This window comes from Rattus norvegicus, chromosome 7 (assembly GCF_036323735.1).
Source record: "Rattus norvegicus strain BN/NHsdMcwi chromosome 7, GRCr8, whole genome shotgun sequence".
In the NCBI taxonomy this organism is placed as follows: domain Eukaryota; kingdom Metazoa; phylum Chordata; class Mammalia; order Rodentia; family Muridae; genus Rattus; species Rattus norvegicus.
Window position 1 is genome coordinate 122,158,608 of NC_086025.1, and position 17,684 is coordinate 122,176,291.

Consider the following 17,684-nt stretch of genomic DNA (forward strand, 5'->3'; position numbering starts at 1 on the left):
ACAACTAACGATCTTCTTCCTGTCTCCCTATTGTTCATTTTTCTCAAAATTTCATAAAACTAGAATGCCCAATGTGGTAGACCAAGGAATAATCCCCCAGAGATGTTTAGCATCTAACTTCCGAACCCTGTGAATATTGTATGTCTTTTCCTGGAGATTTGAATGAACACCTAATAACTATTACAGTACAAGTAACAGGCTAAAGAAGAAATTCCATTCAAGTCCATCCATCTGAGTTAATCAATGAGTTCATTGGGCTTACAGGAGTATGGTGCCTTGGAGCAGCTGAAAAATCCCACCGGCACCCAGAATATGACCTGAAATCTGTGGATATGGAGTCCCCTGCTTCAGTTAACCATTCACATCCTATATACTTTAGCACAATGGTTCTCAACCTGCGGGTCGAGACCCCTTTGAGGTCGAATATCAGATAATATTACTCATAACAGTGCCAAAATTACACTTGTGAAGTGCAATGGAGTAGTTTTATGGTTGGGGGGGGGGTCACCACAACATGAAGACCTGTATTTAAGGGTTGCAGCATTAGGAAGGTTGAGATCCACTGCTCTAACACCTCTACAGATTGTGTGCATCCTGAGAGAATTATATACAAATGAGTGGAGGGGCGTACAGGAAAGCGAGTAGCTGAATCTTGGCTGAAGTCCCAGTAACTATTACCACCCATTCCTATGAAGGCACGCCAGGGTCTCTCTATGTAGTCCCGTCTGTCATGTAACTCTCTATAGACCAAGCTGGCCTCTCCCTCCCAAATGCTGGTATTAAAAGTGTTTTATGGCTTTATTTAGAATTTTAGTGCAATACAGAATCAAAGTGGTGAAAGAAGACATTATTGTCATCTCCAACCTTATTGGAAAATTATTAGCATCATTAAGTATGTTTTATACTTAGTAAGTATAGGTTTTCATAGATCCCTTTCTTTTTTTGTTTTTTGATTTATTTTTATTTCTGTGAGTACATTGTAACTGTCTTCAGACACACCAGAAGAGGGTATCGGACCCCATTACAGATGGTTGTGAGCCACCATGTGGTTCCTGGGAATTGAACTCAGGACCTCTGGAAGAGCAGTCATGCTCTTAACCCCTGAGCCGTCTCTCCAGCCCCATAGAACCCTTTCAAGAGCTTGCAGAATTTCTTATCCATCCTCAGTTTATGAAGAGTATTTATTATGAACAACTCTAAGTTATATCAAATACCATTTCTGCCTTAATTATGATAATCACCTGTGGTTTTGTCCTTTAGTAACATAGTTTGTTGCATTGAATTCTGTGTGCTAAGCAAATAAGGGGATAAACCCCACTGTTCTTGGTACATAATCCTTTTTAAGGATTACAGATGCTTGTGAGCCGCCATGTGGTTGCTGGGATTTGAACTCTGGACCTCTGGAAGAGTAGTTAGTGCTCCTAACCACTGAGCCACCTCTCCAGCCCCATAATTTCCTTTTCTTGATACAGGTTGTCTTGTGGCCAAGGCTGGCCTTTCTCTCCACATGTAGATGGGACTGACCTTGAAGTCCTGATCCCGCTGCCTGTACTTATTAACTGTTGAGATGATCTCTTCACTCCTCTCCTTCTGTTCTCCCCGGCATCCTTCCCAGTAATAGCCTCTTCTGCGTTCCAATTGGCATTTTAAAAATGTTCTCCTAGGAAAGAATGCATACAACCAGACACACACTTGCAATCCCAGCTCTTGGGGGCAGAGGCAGAGTTCATCCTGATCTACATAGTGAGTTCCAGGACAGCCAGGACTACACAGAGAAACCTGCTAAGTTTCAACCTGGGACAAACAGCTGAGGTGTCCGTTTAATACATCAAAGAGAACCTGGCTTCCAGGTTTTCTCAGCATCCCCTAGTCTCTACCTATTACCCAGTCCTCTACCCTGAGCTCTCTAGCACAGGGGTTAGGCTGCCTTTCCCCCAGAAGCTCTTCTCTATATAGTCCAGCCATCTTGGTCACTTGCCTTTTTTTGTACCTTTGGCCTCTGACTGTTGCACCTGGCTCCTTTCACTCTCCTCGAGCTTCCCCTTCCCCTCCCCCACAAGGCCCAGCTCAGTCTGGTCATCTGCTCTGGACTCTCCCAGGCGTCCCTGCCTCTGGCTATGCTCTCTCCTTTTATCTACAATAAACTTTCTCCTCCACCGTACCTGTTTCCTTTTTTAAATGGAAAACCCTGCCTCTAAAGGCAAAACAAACAGACAGTGTTTATGTGGGCGGAGAGGTCAGCAGTCGACCTAGGAACTGGAGTTTCAGATGATTTTAAGTTGGCCGGTGGTTGCTGGGAATCAAACCCTGGTTCTCTGGAAGAGCAGCTAGTGCTAAGTCATTTTCCCAATGGCTAGACCTGGCTTTTCTTCACACCCACACACACACACACACACACCCCTCCTTGAGACAGTGTTTCTTTGTGTATCCCAGGCTGTCATAAGAACTCTATGCAGGCTGGCCTTGAACTCAAAGATCTGCCTGCCTGCCTTTTCCTCCAGAATATGCTGAGAGTAAAGGTGTACACCACCACCTCTGAGCTAGGCCTGGCTTTGTATGGGGGTTTTTGGGATCAAACCCAGATCCTTGTGCTTGCCTCGTAATCACTGTACTATCTCCCCAGTCTTCCACCCACCACCACCTTCTTCTTCTTTCTTCTCCTTCTCCTTCTCCTTCTTCTCATTCTCCTCCTCCTCCTCCTTCTCCTCCTCCTCCTTCTCCTCCTCCTCCTTTTCCTCCTCCTCCTCCCCTCCTCCTCCTTTTCCTCCTCCTCCTCCTCCTCCTCTTCCTTCTCCTTTTCCTCCTTCTCCTCCACTGCCGCTGCTGCTTCTGTTTTGAGACAGGTTTTCCTGTGTAACCCTGGCTGTCCTGTAATTCACTCTGTCAACCAGGCTGTCCTTTAACTCACAGAGATCAGCCTACCTCTGCCACGGAGTTTGTTCACTAACAGGTTTCAGTTTTCCTTCACTCTCTGTTATTTTATCACTTCTGTGGTCTTGCATGAGTCTTTAGCTATAAAGTTTATGGTTGCTTCCCCTTAATGTTGGTGAGTCATTTTCTTTTTCTTGCTACTTTTATGATTTTTCTGTCTTTGGCCCACGGTAGTTTGATTATGTGTATGCATGCAAGTGTAGTTCTGCCTGCATTCATCCTCCCTGGAGATGGAGGTGCCTGCGTCTGTCTTGGAACAGAAACCCAGGGTCTTTTGAGGGAAGGGCAATTCAGGCCACTACTAGTCCTGTTCTGACAGTGCTCTGAGGTAGCACTAATTTTGTATGACAGCTTTGCTTTCTCCATTTCATTGCTGAAGAGCTTTTTGCCTAGTACTCTTGGCAAAAAGTTCACTCTTTGATCCTTTTGTAATACTTGCCTTTGTTCTAGGTGTTTTGTGCACACCCTAAACGATTAAAGACGACACACCCCAATCATGTGCTATCACTAATTACAGAAGCAAGGAGTCTAGCAGCTTTGCAGATTCTTCATTATTTGTTATATCTTTGTGCATGCGCTTTTCCTCCTCTCTTAAGAAGTATAAGCTGTACTTATATATAAGCTGGGTGACAGTATCGTTTTCTTTTTTTTTTTTTGGTTCTTTTTTTTTTTTTTTTTTTCCGGAGCTGGGGACCGAACCCAGGGCCTTGCGCTTCCTAGGCAAGCGCTCTACCACTGAGCTAAATCCCCAGCCCCTCTTTATTTTTTTAAAATAATTATTATTTATTTTAGGTACGTGGGTACACTGTGGCTGTCCTCGGACACACCAGAAGAGGATGTCATATCCAATTACAGATGGTTGTGAGCCACCATGTGGTTGCTGGGAATTGAACTCAGGACCTCTGGAAGAGCAGTCAGTGCTCTTAACCGCTGAGCCATCTCTCCAGACCAATGCATTTCTTTATAAGCTCAGTTCTATAGTGCATGGCTGTTCTACCCAGAATAACTCAGGACAGCCCAGGGAATGTCTCTGTCTTCAACCAGGATGCAGTCAAACTTCTCTAAGAATGAATGAACTCCCATTAGGAGAGCAAACTGTCTTCCTAGATTTTTTTCTCTCTCTTGAATATAGTTTTATTTCTTCAAAATATTCCTACAATTGATAATTTTCGCATCAAACTTTCTCCATTGAAATCACTGTGTGGTTTCAGGTCTCTTATTGGCTTGTGATACCACTTGGAAGGAGGAAAGACCAAATGGGAGACAAGGCTATAAAACTGCTATGATGTAAGCCTGAGGCTTGAAATAGAGCAGTCAGGGAAGCTCTCACTGGAGGAGGAGGGGGAGGTAATGAATAAGTATCTATGAGGCAAGTCAGCAAGCATAGCAATAAAAGGGGAGATGCCCGAAATGATACAGAGACAGTGTGAGCAGTTGACCTGGGGCAGGAGGTTATCACGACTGAAGTGAAATACTAGGAGCAGGTAAAGTGAGATGATCACACCACAAACAACTTTGTGGGCAACAGCAAGGATTCTTGCTTTCATCTTGGGTGAGACAGCAAGCCCTTAGGTCAGAGATGTGATCTGACTTATTTTAATTGGATCCCTTTGAACACGATGCTGAATGGCCTACAGCAAGTTCTCCAGGATAAAAGTAGGGGGCCCATCTACACTGTTTTCAGTCACTTGAGAGAAACTGGTCTTACAGGTTAGATACAAGAAGAACAAGAGGTTTGCTGATTAAGTTCAGAGTGGGTGTGAAAGGAGTAGGGTAACGCCACAAGTTCAAGGCCAGCCTGCACAACTTATCGAAACCTTATGTCCTCAAAACAAACAACAAAACAAAAGGTATTTTAAAACTAGGTCTCAGTAGCCGGGGTTGCCCTTGAACTCGGTATGTGACCAAAACTGATGTTAAACTACTGATTCTCCTGCCTCAATCTCCCAAATGTTGGGAGTAAATGCCAAGCTCAAAATTAAAAAAAAAAAAAAAAAAAAAAAAAAAAAGGCGGGGGAGGTAAAGGGCTGGAGATGCAGCTCAGAGGTTATTTCATATATATCAGGCCAGTACCGCAAAAATGGTGGTGCGTGCGTTTCTGGGAAAAGGGTGCACAGAGCGGCTGCTGATTCACGAACTCTGGCGTGGACATAAAAATAGTGTAAAGGTCAGGGCAGGCCTGCACCTGCTCACTGCTGCGGTGTGGGACTTGTGGGTCATCTCCTGTATTTGGTATCCCAGCACAAGGATCGGTTCCGTAGCACATTCAGCTTTCGTATTCAGGGTACTTCTTACCCAGAAACACTTTCAGTTCTGGGAAAAGCTGTGCTGCGGACAACTGCAAGAGGCCACACCATGAGCCCAGGTGCCTCCGATTTTGCTTTCCGAACCGGGGAAGAAAAACGCCTATCTTTCCCCAACGGTGTCTCTTTGGCGCCCTCTGCTGATAAAGGGAAAAAACACAGCAGCACCACTTCAAAGGGAAAAATACTTGAAGGAACCAGATGCTCTCCCCTTCAGACATTTTTGCATTTTGAGGTCCTAGCGGACCGGGAACTCGCTGAGTAGTCTAGGCGAGCCTCGAACTGGCAGAGATCCTCCTGCCTCTGGTATTGGCTGGTATTAAAGACGTGCGCCAATACACCCGGAACGACAATGTTTTGCTTGCCTGGGACTCGTTATCTTCCTGCTTTGGTCACCCAAGTGCACCACCCACGCCGGGTTATATTTTCGCTCAACAGTAGTGAACTTGCAGCTGAAAGGGAGTGAGTTCATAACTAGCATGTGTTGATACATTCCTTATATGTTTCATTTCTACTTTTGACATTTTCCCACGGCTTACACTGCCACCGGAAATCAGTCTCATTTTAGAGATTAATTTAATTTTGAACTCATTTCAATCCATGTTTGATGGACACATCTGTTACGTGCACAAACCTCGGGCAACAAGGACCCGGTAAAAGGAAAAGGAAAAGGAAAGAACCGCAGGGCGGGGCGTGATGGCACACGCCTTTAATCTCAACACAGGTAGAGGTAGATGCAGAGGTAGGAGAATATCTATGAGTTCGAGGCCAGCCTGGTCTACAAAGCGAGTCCAGGACAGCCAGGGCTCTGTTACACAGAGAAACCCTGTCTGTAAAAACAAAACAAAACAAAACAAAACAAAACAAAACAAACAAAAAACCCCCAAACCAAAAACAAAACCCCAAAACCAAGTAGATCCGCTGGCGATCCGGTTCAGAAACAGGAGGTACAGGAGACCAGCGCACGCCACTGCGCGCTGCTGCTCTGGTGACCGAAGGTGCCCAGAGAATTTAGCACAGCCAGCTTGATCACGGGGACGCCTCAGGACGTTCCAGAGCAACTCGAACAGAACCCCGGACGGTGGCAGCGATTCAGCCCCTCCTCCGATGGCCCCGCCCCCGGGGCGCGCCCGCTCCCGGACCCTGTGGCGCGCGCAGCCCTGCGCGGAAGCGGGTCCCCGGCGCGCGCGCGCACTCGCGGCCGCCATTTTGGAGCGATCTCGCCCGCGGCCCCGAGCCGGTCCCGAGCGGGTCCCGAGCCTCCCGCCCGCTGCGCCCGAGTCCGAAGGCGCCGCGCCGCGGGGCCGGGCCCATGTGCGTGCGGCCCGCTCCAGGCGGTCCGCACTTCACCTCTGGGAGCGTCCTGGCCTCCCTCGGGCCTCGGAGGAGTCGCCGCGACCCCCAGCCTGCGGGGCAGGTGAGTGCGGCCGCGCGCCTGCTGCTTCCTCCGGCCCAGGGAAAGGGACCCCCCACCCCTTCTCCGTCAGTCAGCGTCCTGCTGTCAGTCAGCATGTGCAGTCAGCGCCCAGTCGGGAGATCGGCCCCTTTGTCACCCTGCGCTTCGTCAAGGGGTCAGCGCCTCTGTCAGTCTGCTCCCCTGTCAGCCAGCACTGTCCACTCCCGTCATTCATTCATTCATTCATTCATTCATTCCTTCCTTCCTTCCTTCCTTCCTTCCTCTCCATTCCCTCAGCTAACCCTTCTTGTCAGTCAACACCCTTTTTAGCCGCTATCCCAGCTCATGCCTGTCAGTGGTCAGCCAGTTTTCCCACTCTCAGAATTGCTCTCAGCCTATTAGTGGCCACCTGGTCCTCCCAGTTGTCCACCTCTGCTCCTATCAAGGTCTCTCACCTCTGTGGGTGCCTATAAAGGTGTGGCAGCCCTTGGATATAGAGCGGCGGAGGGGGGGGGATTGTCAGTGCTCCCTGTCTCACCTGTTTTTTTATACACCTTCCTCATCAGTGGCCTGCTGGTGGTGACCTTTCCACATATCAAGTGTTCCCTCACTGCTCCTCTCCTCCTACCAGTGCCCACTGCCAAGCACTGGCTTTGTTATTGTCCTTTATCTCCATCCTATTCCTCTTCCGGGTCATTCCCCAGTTGTCATCACTCGCCCATTGCCTTTCTACACTCCCCTCCCCCCATCATCTCTTGCTTCTCCTCTGCTCCTCTCTAAGTGTCCCTCCTTTACGGAACTTCTTCACCTGCTACTTTGTATTCTTGCAGCTGACTACTCACTTGCCAAACACTGTTTCCAATTTGCAGTTCACTGTCAGCTCCGAGTCTCATGTTGCTTTCCCCAATTCTTGATTTGCGCTGTAGCCCCTCCCCTCAATTTGTCACATCATCAACCGTGTCCCTAGGCCTTATTCCAGACAGAGTTTCATTAACACCTTCATCTGTGTCCTACCTGACAACAGCTGCTTGCTGGCTTCTTACCACCTCATTTCCCATTCTCCCCACCCCACTCCCTTCCCGAGACTGGGTTTTTCAGTGTAGCCATAGATGTCCTGGAACTCTGGCTTTGAACTTAGAGATCTGCCTGCCTCAGCCTCCTTAGTGCTGGTATCAAAGGGGAGGGCCACTATGAGCCAGCTTCAGTCCTCATTCTTATCTGTTCCCTTTCTCTTTTTCTGAGACAGGGTCTTGCTATGGAGTCTTGGCTATCTATGTAGACCAAACTGGCTGAAACTCGGAGATTTGCCTACCTTTGCCTGGGATTAAAAGTTTTCCCAACCAAGTCTATTCATCTCTCAATGTACTTATGTTCTGGGTCTTCCCTTTGCCCTCTCTAATTCTCATGGGAGCTAAATAAGCTTTCGGAGGCAAAAAAAAAAAAAAAAAAAAAGAGGCTACCTTTTGCTTAGTTTTTTGAGACAGGGTTTCTTTACATAGCCCTGGCTGTCCTTGAACTAGATTGGTAGACAAGGCTGGCCTCTAACTCAGATCCGCCTGGCCTCTGCCTCCCAACTGCTGGGATTAAAGGCATGTGCCACCATTGCCCAGTAAGGAACTAGCTTTAAGGAGGAGGTGGGGGTGGGAGAGCAGGACAGAGCCTTTTAACACAGACGTTGGAAGGAGATGGGGAGGGCCCAGATCTCTTGCAGGAACTAGATAATACCGTTGTGTCTAGGTTGGCTGGGAATGTTGGTCTTCTAGTTGGCCTTACAGGCTTTGGTAAGGAGCTGGGTTTGGGGGGGGAACTTTATAGGCTGGAGATTGAGTTGTGGGGTGTTATGATTATATGAATTTTGGCACATGGGTAGGAGGGGAGTGTTGTGGTTCAAACCTCAGTGGTTAACTTCATTTTGGAGGAAAAGCTGTTGAAAGTTCTTCCAGAAGTATGTAACAGTTGAGGCGAGGAATGAGGGAATGAGAGAGCTCAGAGTGATTCCCAGGCTTCTCGATGGAACAAATGGTTTGGCAGTAGCATCCTTTAATTAAACGGAGAGTCTGGGTTGAGGCAGTGATAGATATGAGAGAATTATTACATGTTAGAGAGAAAGAGCAAGGTTTTCTTTTGGCTGAAAGGAATGGGAGACTTCTAAGAAGCCCAGGGTCATTAGGGAGAATATATCTTACCTACAGATATGAAACCCAGAGGAGAGGTAAGGCTGAATATACAATTTTGAGCAGGGAGATAATGTTTAAAGCTTTGGGAATAACTATTTACTGAATGTACATCATAATGTGTTGAGTATTTATTGTATGCCATTACATTTAATATTTATTTATGAATTTGGAGACAAGGTCCCTCTATGTAGCCCCAGCTGTTCTGGAACTTGCTATATAGATCAGACTGACCCAGAACTAGCAGAAATCTACCTACCTCTGCCCCCCAAGTGCTAGGATTAAAGGCCTTCCTTCCCCTGCCCAGCTCTGTATTTAATTCATATGGGAATTTCTCATCTAGTCTTCAAGGTAACCATTGACGACTATAGGAGCTATAATTTCCCTGTTTCACAGATAAAGAGACTGATGTCAGAGAACCAGAACTTGTACTGCAGGCAGTTTGGCTCTGCGTCCCTTCTCTCTCTCTCTCTCTCTCTCTCTCTCTCGCTCTCGCTCTCGCTCTCGCTCTCGCTCTCGCTCTCGCTCTCGCTCTCGCTCTCGCTCTCGCTCTCGCTCTTTCTCTCTCTCTAGCTCTCCTTACAGAAAGAGTAATGTTTAAAATATTTAATAACAGTAATGACTGGCTCCAGTTCTACCATTCTTGGCAGGCCCAAACACTTTAGTGCGTTATCCATATCATCTCATGCAATCTTCACACTGATGTAGTTCTAAAATTGCTCTTCTTTCAACTCTTTCCATGTTTATTTTTTTGAGACAGGATCTAATTTTACCCAGGTGACCTCAAATATTGCTCTATAGATTGAGGGTAACCTTAAACTTCTGTTCCCCTTCCTCTATCTACCAAGTGCCTGGATGACAGGGTATGCCGCCATGACTAATTTATATAATGCTTGATTAAACCCAGGGCTACATGCATGCTATCAAGCATTCTGCTAACTGAGCTACATTTCAGTCCCTGTTTTATTATTTTTTAAAATAGACTCTCATGTACTGCAGGCTGGCTTGGAACTTGGCTAGGTAACTGAGGCCTGAACTCCTCTGCTTCACGCCAGTACTGAGACTGCAGGCATATGCTACCATCTCTGCCTCGTAGTTACTCTTAACATTTCTATTAATATCATATGAGGGCTAGAGAGGTGTCTCGGTGGGTAATTGTACCTGCTACAAAGGTAAGAGGGCCTGAGTTCAAGTCCCCAGCATCCACATAAAAGCTGGCCATAGCTCTATGTGCCTGTGTAATATTTATCCTTTCAAATTTAACTGATATTTATACCAATAAAAACATGGGAGGGGTAAACAGGTAAAAACTTTCTAGTTCACTGAGGTAACTTTCTTTTCTGAACTATATACAAAATATTTATTTACAAGCCTAATCCTACAACTAAACTGCTAGTTCTTTAGAAATCTCTGTGTCATTCTGCCTAGCTAGCTTACCTTTCTCTGGAGCTCCTCCAAACTCAGGGCTCCTTAGCTCTCTTCCCTGGAATACTGTTTTACCTGTGTCCTGACAGCTGCTTCTGTGCTGTTCCTTCAAGCCCAAAGACAGATTTCCTATCTCCTACCCAGAGTTCCTTCCATGAAGTTCTTCCAAGCCAAAACAGTGAGAGAGCTAAAGAGAGTCCTCTCAAAGATCCAATGGCTATAAAAGAAGCCTCTAGCTCCTCCCTACACCCTTGGCAGACTGAGCCTTGTCACTGTCATGGTGCTCCATGCCAAGTCACTAGGGGCGGAACCATTTCACCTTTACCATGGGGCAGGCAGACAGTTCAGGGCACCTGGCTGACTTTGCCTTTGGTCTTAGAGCAAAGACCACAATCTCTCTCCCAAGCAGCCTGCCTTAAACTAGGCAGGGCCTTTCCATTCTTTTTTTTTTTTTTTCCTTTTCTTTTTTCCGGAGCTGGGGACCGAACCCAGGGCCTTGCGCTTGCTAGGCAAGCACTCTACCACTGAGCTAAATCCCCAACCCCAGGCCTTTCCATTCTTTAGCGTTCTTATCTATGGAGGATTTTAGAGGCACCCAAACTGCATCTCTACGGGACACACCTAACTGCATCAGACACTGCGGTATCTGAGCTTTTCTATTCTGCTAACAATTAGGTTTTCTGTGTACAGTAATCAAATATCCTGTAAAATGCGTGTAACCCAAGAACTGCAGGGTAGAGGCAGGTGGATAGCAGGGGTTCTCTGACCAGCTAGCATCTTCAAAACTGGAACCCAAACCAAGAACAACAGTAAAATCCAGGGTAAGCTTCTGGTCCAGTGAAATAATCTTAAAAAAAAAAAAAAAAAAAAGAATGACTGAAGACACCTAGCATCTTCTTCTGGCCTCTACATTCTGGCCTCCCCCTAACCTCCCAATACATGCCAATCAAAATAATCATATGAGAGTGCTGAGATACAAACCACAACAAACAAACCAGAGTTCAGGTTTGACCACACTCCAGAGCCTGTGCCTTTCACAGCTGCATTTTATTGGTGACTTATACAAGCGAATGGCATGACCTCTCAGGATGCTTAAAATCCTCTTCCAAGGCAACTGATGTTGCTGTTTTCTTTTGTGTTACTCTAAAGGTAGTTTTCTAATTAATAATTCTGTGCATAAATATATTTGAGAGAAAGAGGTATACATTTTATGGAATAAAGTATAAACAGGGATGACATACTTAATCCTGGCAGAGGTAGGTAGTCCAGGGAGCATGGTCTACATGGCAAGTTCCAGGCCAGCCGTGTGGTACATACTGAGACTGCTTTAATTACTTTCTATTGCTGGACAAAGCACCCATGACCAAGGCCACAAAAGAAAGAGTTTAATTTGGGACTCATAGTTTTGGTGGGTTCAAGCAGGCAGACATGGTGCTAGAGCAGTAGCTGAGAGCTCACATCCTGATCCTCAGACATGAGTCAAAGAGAGAAAACTGACCTGGAACTGTGTGGGCTTTTGAACCTCAAAGCCCACACCCAGTGACACACCTCCTCTAACAAGGCCACAACTCCTAATCCTTCCCAAACAGTTCCACCAAGTAGGGTTCAAATATTCAAATGTATAAGTCCTTTGGGGTAGGGAGTGTGTTCTCATTCAAACCACCAGAAATCCTTGACAAAAAAAAAAAAAAATCCATAAAGCAGACTTCACACTTTGTTCTGTATCTTTTTATTTTTATTTTAAATTTCCATAATTAGTGTGTGTATTTGTGTGTAGGTCAGAGGACAACTTGCTAAAGTTGGTTCTTCCTTTCCATTCTGTGGGGTTCTGGGTCAAATTCAGATCCTGAACCATGTTGCTGTTCCCTATGTCTTGTTTTATAAAATAATTTTGGAAATTATGTTGTATACATACACAGCTAGCAGCTTTCATGCTTTTAGCTGAACTACAGTCTTTTATTTTTATTTTGTTTACAATATTGTATTTAAAATTAATGAAGTATATTTCATACCCAGGGAAATTTTAATCTGTTTGAATTTAATAAGTTTTAACGAGTATGAACATTAATGTTGCCAGTTGAGGTGGCTCATACTTTTAATTCTGGCAACAAGGAGTCAGAAGCAGGCAGATCTCTTCAAGTTCAAGACCAGTCTAATCTATATGACTACTGGGCCAGCCAGGGCAACATAGTGAGATCAAGTCTCAAAAACAAACATTATTGTGGACATCTCTCATGTCAACATATAAAGTTGAAAATGCCCTGTGTTTTTTTCAGTCATTACAACCATCCTGTCAATCTTCAAGTAGTTGATGTTCTTACTCTGTCACTTACTCTGTCACTAGGTCCTCAGAATTTAAATGGAATTATAAAATACATTTACCTTGCATGGAATGACACACCCCTGTGGTTTCAGTAGTCTGGAATCTGCTGAATAAAAGAAGAGTCATGAGGTCACCCTGGGTTATATATATGGAAAGACTCTATCAAAAATAAGAAAACAAAACAAACTTCTTTTACCCAATTTGTTTTCCTAGTTTTAAAATAAGCTTTTATTTATTTATTTATTTATTTATTTATTTATTTATTTATTTATTTTTGGTTCTTTTTTTCGGAGCTGAGGACCAAACCCAGGGCCTTGCGCTTCCTAGGCAAGCGCTCTATCACTGAGCTAAATCCCCAACCCCTAGAATAAGCTTTTAAATGTGTGTGATTAATTTTGCTATGAGTTGGATTGGTATTATATAGAATCTATAGATCATATTCAGAGTTAAATTAGTGGGTCTTTTATTTATGCATTTAATTTTATGTCTCCATTTAGATTTTTTAAAAGATTTATTTATTTATATGTCTATAAGTGTCCTATCTGCATGTACACCTGTGTGCCAGAAGAGGGCATCAGATCCTAGTATAAATGCTTGCGAACTATCACGTGAGAATTGAACTTGGGACCTCTGGAAGAGCAGACAATGCTCTTGACCCTTGAACCATTTCTCCAGCCCTAGATTTTTTTTTTTTCTTAGCAATATTTTATGTTTTCACTGCAAGGGTACATTTTTCATTTCAATTATTTTGAGCTGTTTTGTCTTTTGGTAGTATCATGAATGTTTTTATATTGTTTTTAATTATTGTACAAAGATATATTTTCTGTATGTATAATGGCAACATATTCTGCAACATTGTATAACTTACTAGTTCTCATACTATATCCCTTTGGATTTACATACTTATATCTACAAATAAAGACAATTTTACTTTTCCCTCTCAGTTGGTATGCCTTTTGTTTTACTTTTTTATTGCATGAGTAAAAGCTCCCAAACAGTGTCAAATAAAAGTGATAATACTGGGCATTCGATGATTGAGAAAGTTGTCTTCACTCCCACTTTGTGGAACTAAACAGTTACTATATTATTGTGTGTGTATATGTGTGTGTTGCTATGGTTGCATGTGTTATTACTGTGAGTGTATGATGTGAGTGTGTGCCATGGTGTGCATATGGAAGTCAAATGACAAGTTCATGAGGTCAGCTTTCTCCTTCTACCTTTGAGAGGGTTCCCTAAAGGAGTAAGGTCACCTGGCTTGTGTAGCAAGTGCTTTGCCTGCTGAGTGGTCTCACTGGTCCTGGAATGTTCTTAATGAAAGAGTGTTGGCTTTTGTCACTGCTTTCTTCTGCATCAGTTCAGATGGTGATTTTATTTTCATTGATTTGTGGTATGTTATATTGATTGGTTTTTCAGATGTTAAAAATAACTGCATTCTTAGAATAAACTTTTGGCATGATGTCCATTCTTTTCGTGTGGATTTGGTTTGCTAGTGTTTCGTTGAGGATTTTGCAAATTTATGAAGAGAGATTTATAAACACCAAGTTTTCCTTCTTTTTCCCCCCTCCTTTTCTTTCTCTTCTTTCCTCCCTTCTCTCCCTCTTTCCTTTTCTTCTTTTCTGTTCTAGGGTCAAACCTTGTATATCCTTGGCAGTGCTGTCTTGCTCTTGGTGTTTTTGAGACAGGCCATCACTCTATAGTTCAGGCTGGCCTGAAACTCAGTTATCCTCTTGTCTCTGCCTTCTAAGTACTGGGATTAAAAGACTTGAGCCATCACTTTAGGCAAAATACCATAGAAACATCTATACAGTCATTTTTGGCTATATTGGAAATTGAACCCAGGGCCCACTGTAAGCTAGGCAGGTGCTCTGCCATTGAGCTACATTCTCAGCCAGAGTTTTTCCCCCTTGAGACTGAGTCTCATTCTGTGGCCCTGACTGGCCTGAAATCACGAGGATCCTTCTTAGTCTCTGGAGCACTGAGATTACAGGTGTGAGCCCTGGTGCTCAGCACTCAGCTCCTGACCTCCTTTTGAGATGAGATTTTGCTCAGGTTGATTTTGGAATCCTCCTGCCTCAACCTCCTGAATGCTGGGATTTACTTATTTAGAGACATGGTCTCATGTAAGCTCAGACTGACTTTAGACTCTTGGCAGAGAATGACTTTGAACTACTGAACTTGGATCCCTCTGCTATTTCCTTCTGAGTGCTGGGATTGTAGACTGTAGTCTCCTTTATGCTGGGCAAGCATCCTTTCAGCTGATATATATCCCTAAACCCTACCTTGTTCTCTGAAAGATTCTTTTGCTGGCTGTAGAAGTCCTGCTTGACAACTTTTCGTCTCTCGAAAAGCCCTTCAAAGAACTTATTTCATTGGTTTCTAGTCCCTGCTTTTGTGATAAGTCAGTTATTATTGATTACCTAATAATGTTTCTTGGCTGCGTTTAAGACAGTTTCTATTTTCCCCCGTTAGTTTAACTGTAGTATTCTAGGTGTATTTATCATTTTTGAACTGTTGGGCTAATATGTTTAAAAACTATAAAATGGCCAAGTAGTGGTATACACCTATAATCCTAGCTGAAACTGAGATAAAGAATCTAAAGTTGGGAGTTGGACTGTGCTAAATGAGACCCTGTCTAAAGAAAGCAAAACAGAACAAACACTGGGTGGAGCGGCACAGAGTTTTTGTTTTGTTTTGAGACAGGGTTTCTCTGAGTAGCTTTGGCTGTCCTGGAACCCACTTTATAGACCAGGCTGGCCTTGAGCTTATCAACCAGTCTACCTCTTCTGATCGAAACCAGGGGCTAGAGAAATGGTTCAGAAGTCAGCAGCACTGTCTGTTCCTCTAGAGGACCCAGGTTCAATTCCCAGCACCCACATGGCAGCTCACAACTGTCTGTAACTCCAGTTCCATGGCATCAGGCATGCACATGATACACATATGTATGCATGCAGACAAAACACCCATACACAGAAAATAAGCCTTAAAGAAAACCAAACCACCAGTAGCAACCAAAGAAAAATGCATTTATTTAAAGGTGTCACACTAACTCTTTCTAGGCCTAAATTAAGTATTTTCCCCTTCAGTGAGAATTGAGACTTTTTTCTTTCTTTCCTTTTCCCCTTTGATACAGGGGCTCATGTAATCCAGGCTGAATGTAAACATTGTAGCTGGTGTTGGCCTTGCCTGCCTTCTGAACTGCTTAGTCTACCTCCCGAGCTCTGAGATTACAGGTGTGTTCCCCAGTGCCAGGCAGAAGTTTTCTATCTCTATACCAGCATTATGCTTGGTGGACAGCAACAAAATATTTAATCCAACTTTTTTAAAAGAATTAAGTTATTTATTTTATGTATGAGAGTACACTCTAGCTGTCTTCAGACACACCAGAAGAGGGAGGGCCCCAGAGCCCATTACAGATGGTTGCGAGCCACGACATGGTTGCTGGGAATTGAACTCAGGACCTCTGAAGAGCAGTCAGTTGTCTTAACCACTGAGCCATCTCTCCAGCAAACCCCACTGCCCCCTGCCCCATGTCTGTTTTTTTAACTGCTGGTATTTAACTGAGTGCCTTGTGAAGTTCGAGCATGTACTATATCACTGAGCTACAATAAAAATGTTGAGTTTGGGGCCCTCAAGATGGTTAGCAGGTAAAAGTGCCTGCCATGCAAGTCTGACTACCTGAATTAGATCCTCGGAACCTACCAAAACATGGAAGGAAAGAATTGACTCCACAAAGTTGCATTCTGACTTCCACACAGATTGTGGCTTTTGTACCTACACTCTTACATACACATTCACACACACACGCACACACCTGTTTATTCTTCTTTTTTGAAATAATGTCAAATTTTTTGGTTAGGCTATTAAATTATGGGGACAGTACCTTAATACCATCAAGACTTGATTGTGGCCTTTGTCAGGATGGGCACAACCATTAATTCTAGTACATGGTTCTGATAAATCATGGCCCTTCTGTATTAAAATGGAAAATCTTTCTAATTTGGCAGGTCTAATTTGGATTCCAAATATCGTCTCCTCAGTTCTGGGTAGCTCTCACCTTGTGGCGGCTGCTCTTGGAGTCAGACATAACATAGTTATAGCCCGTGCTATCACACTGCACACCCACAACAGCAGCAACTGCTTCCTGCTATGTTCTTTGCAGTCTCATCTGTTGTCCCACCTGGGAATTTGGAGAGGAATTTAATGCAAACCTGGGATTTCCTTATTTGTTAGACTTTCTTTTTGTTCATTCTGAACTCTGAACTTCTGTGTGTGTGTGTGTGTGTGTGTGTGTGTGTGTGTGTGTGTGTGTGCCTTCATGTGTATGCATATGTGAGTAAACAGACCTACAAAGACCAGAGGTCAGATTCCCCAGGAACTGGAATTTCAGGGGTTGTAAGGTATAAATTCTGGGAACTGAACTCAGATCCTCTGCAAGATCAGTACCTGCTCTCAACCACTGAGCCATCTCTCCAGCCCCATTAACTCTGAACTTCTATTTTGTCCTTTAAGTGAACTGAGAAGCATCTTTTGTTTAGAACTTACAATTATTATCTGCAGGAAAGGTACTCTAGTTTGATATAAAGCTATTATACCCTTTTGATATATATATACATATACATATATATATACATACATATATATACATACATATATATACATATATACATATATATATATATATATGCCTTGAATCAACTAAAACCTAAGCAGGCGGGTTCACCTGTGAAGGATTCTCTCGATTAGCAGGAAGACCCACTCTAAATTTGGATTATTTGAGGTCTGAAGACCCACCCTAAATCTAGACCACATCCACATCTTCTGGTGTAGCCTAAATAAAAGCCTGCTTGCTCTCACTCTTGATAGCCAGCTCATCAACTCTGCTGAGGCATTAGTATGAGATCATCAACTCTGCTGAGGCATTAGTATGATGTTCGCTGGTATTAGAAGCTATGTCAGGATTCCAACTTAGAGGAAAGTTCAGCCGAGGCATTCGGCTATTGGACTCTTGGCCAGCCATTGATGGATCAGTCAGATGACAGCTCGTAAGCTATTCTAATACATCTCCCCATATCTATACACACACACACACACACACACACACACACACACACACACACGCACACTCATTCATT

At 44.0% G+C, this 17,684-nt stretch overlaps 1 protein-coding gene across 24 annotated transcripts in view; it reads left to right on the forward strand.

Annotated features, from left to right (window-relative positions):
- Positions 1-6,360: 6,360 nt before the first annotated feature.
- Ppp6r2 (protein phosphatase 6, regulatory subunit 2) overlaps positions 6,361-17,684 on the forward strand; it is a 71,658-nt gene continuing 60,334 nt past the window's right edge. For 7 of the 24 annotated variants that reach the window (XM_063263341.1, XM_063263336.1, XM_063263340.1 and 4 more), the window contains exon 1: positions 6,421-6,651. The gene's annotated coding sequence lies outside the window, so the exon portion shown is untranslated. 24 annotated transcript variants of the gene reach the window in all.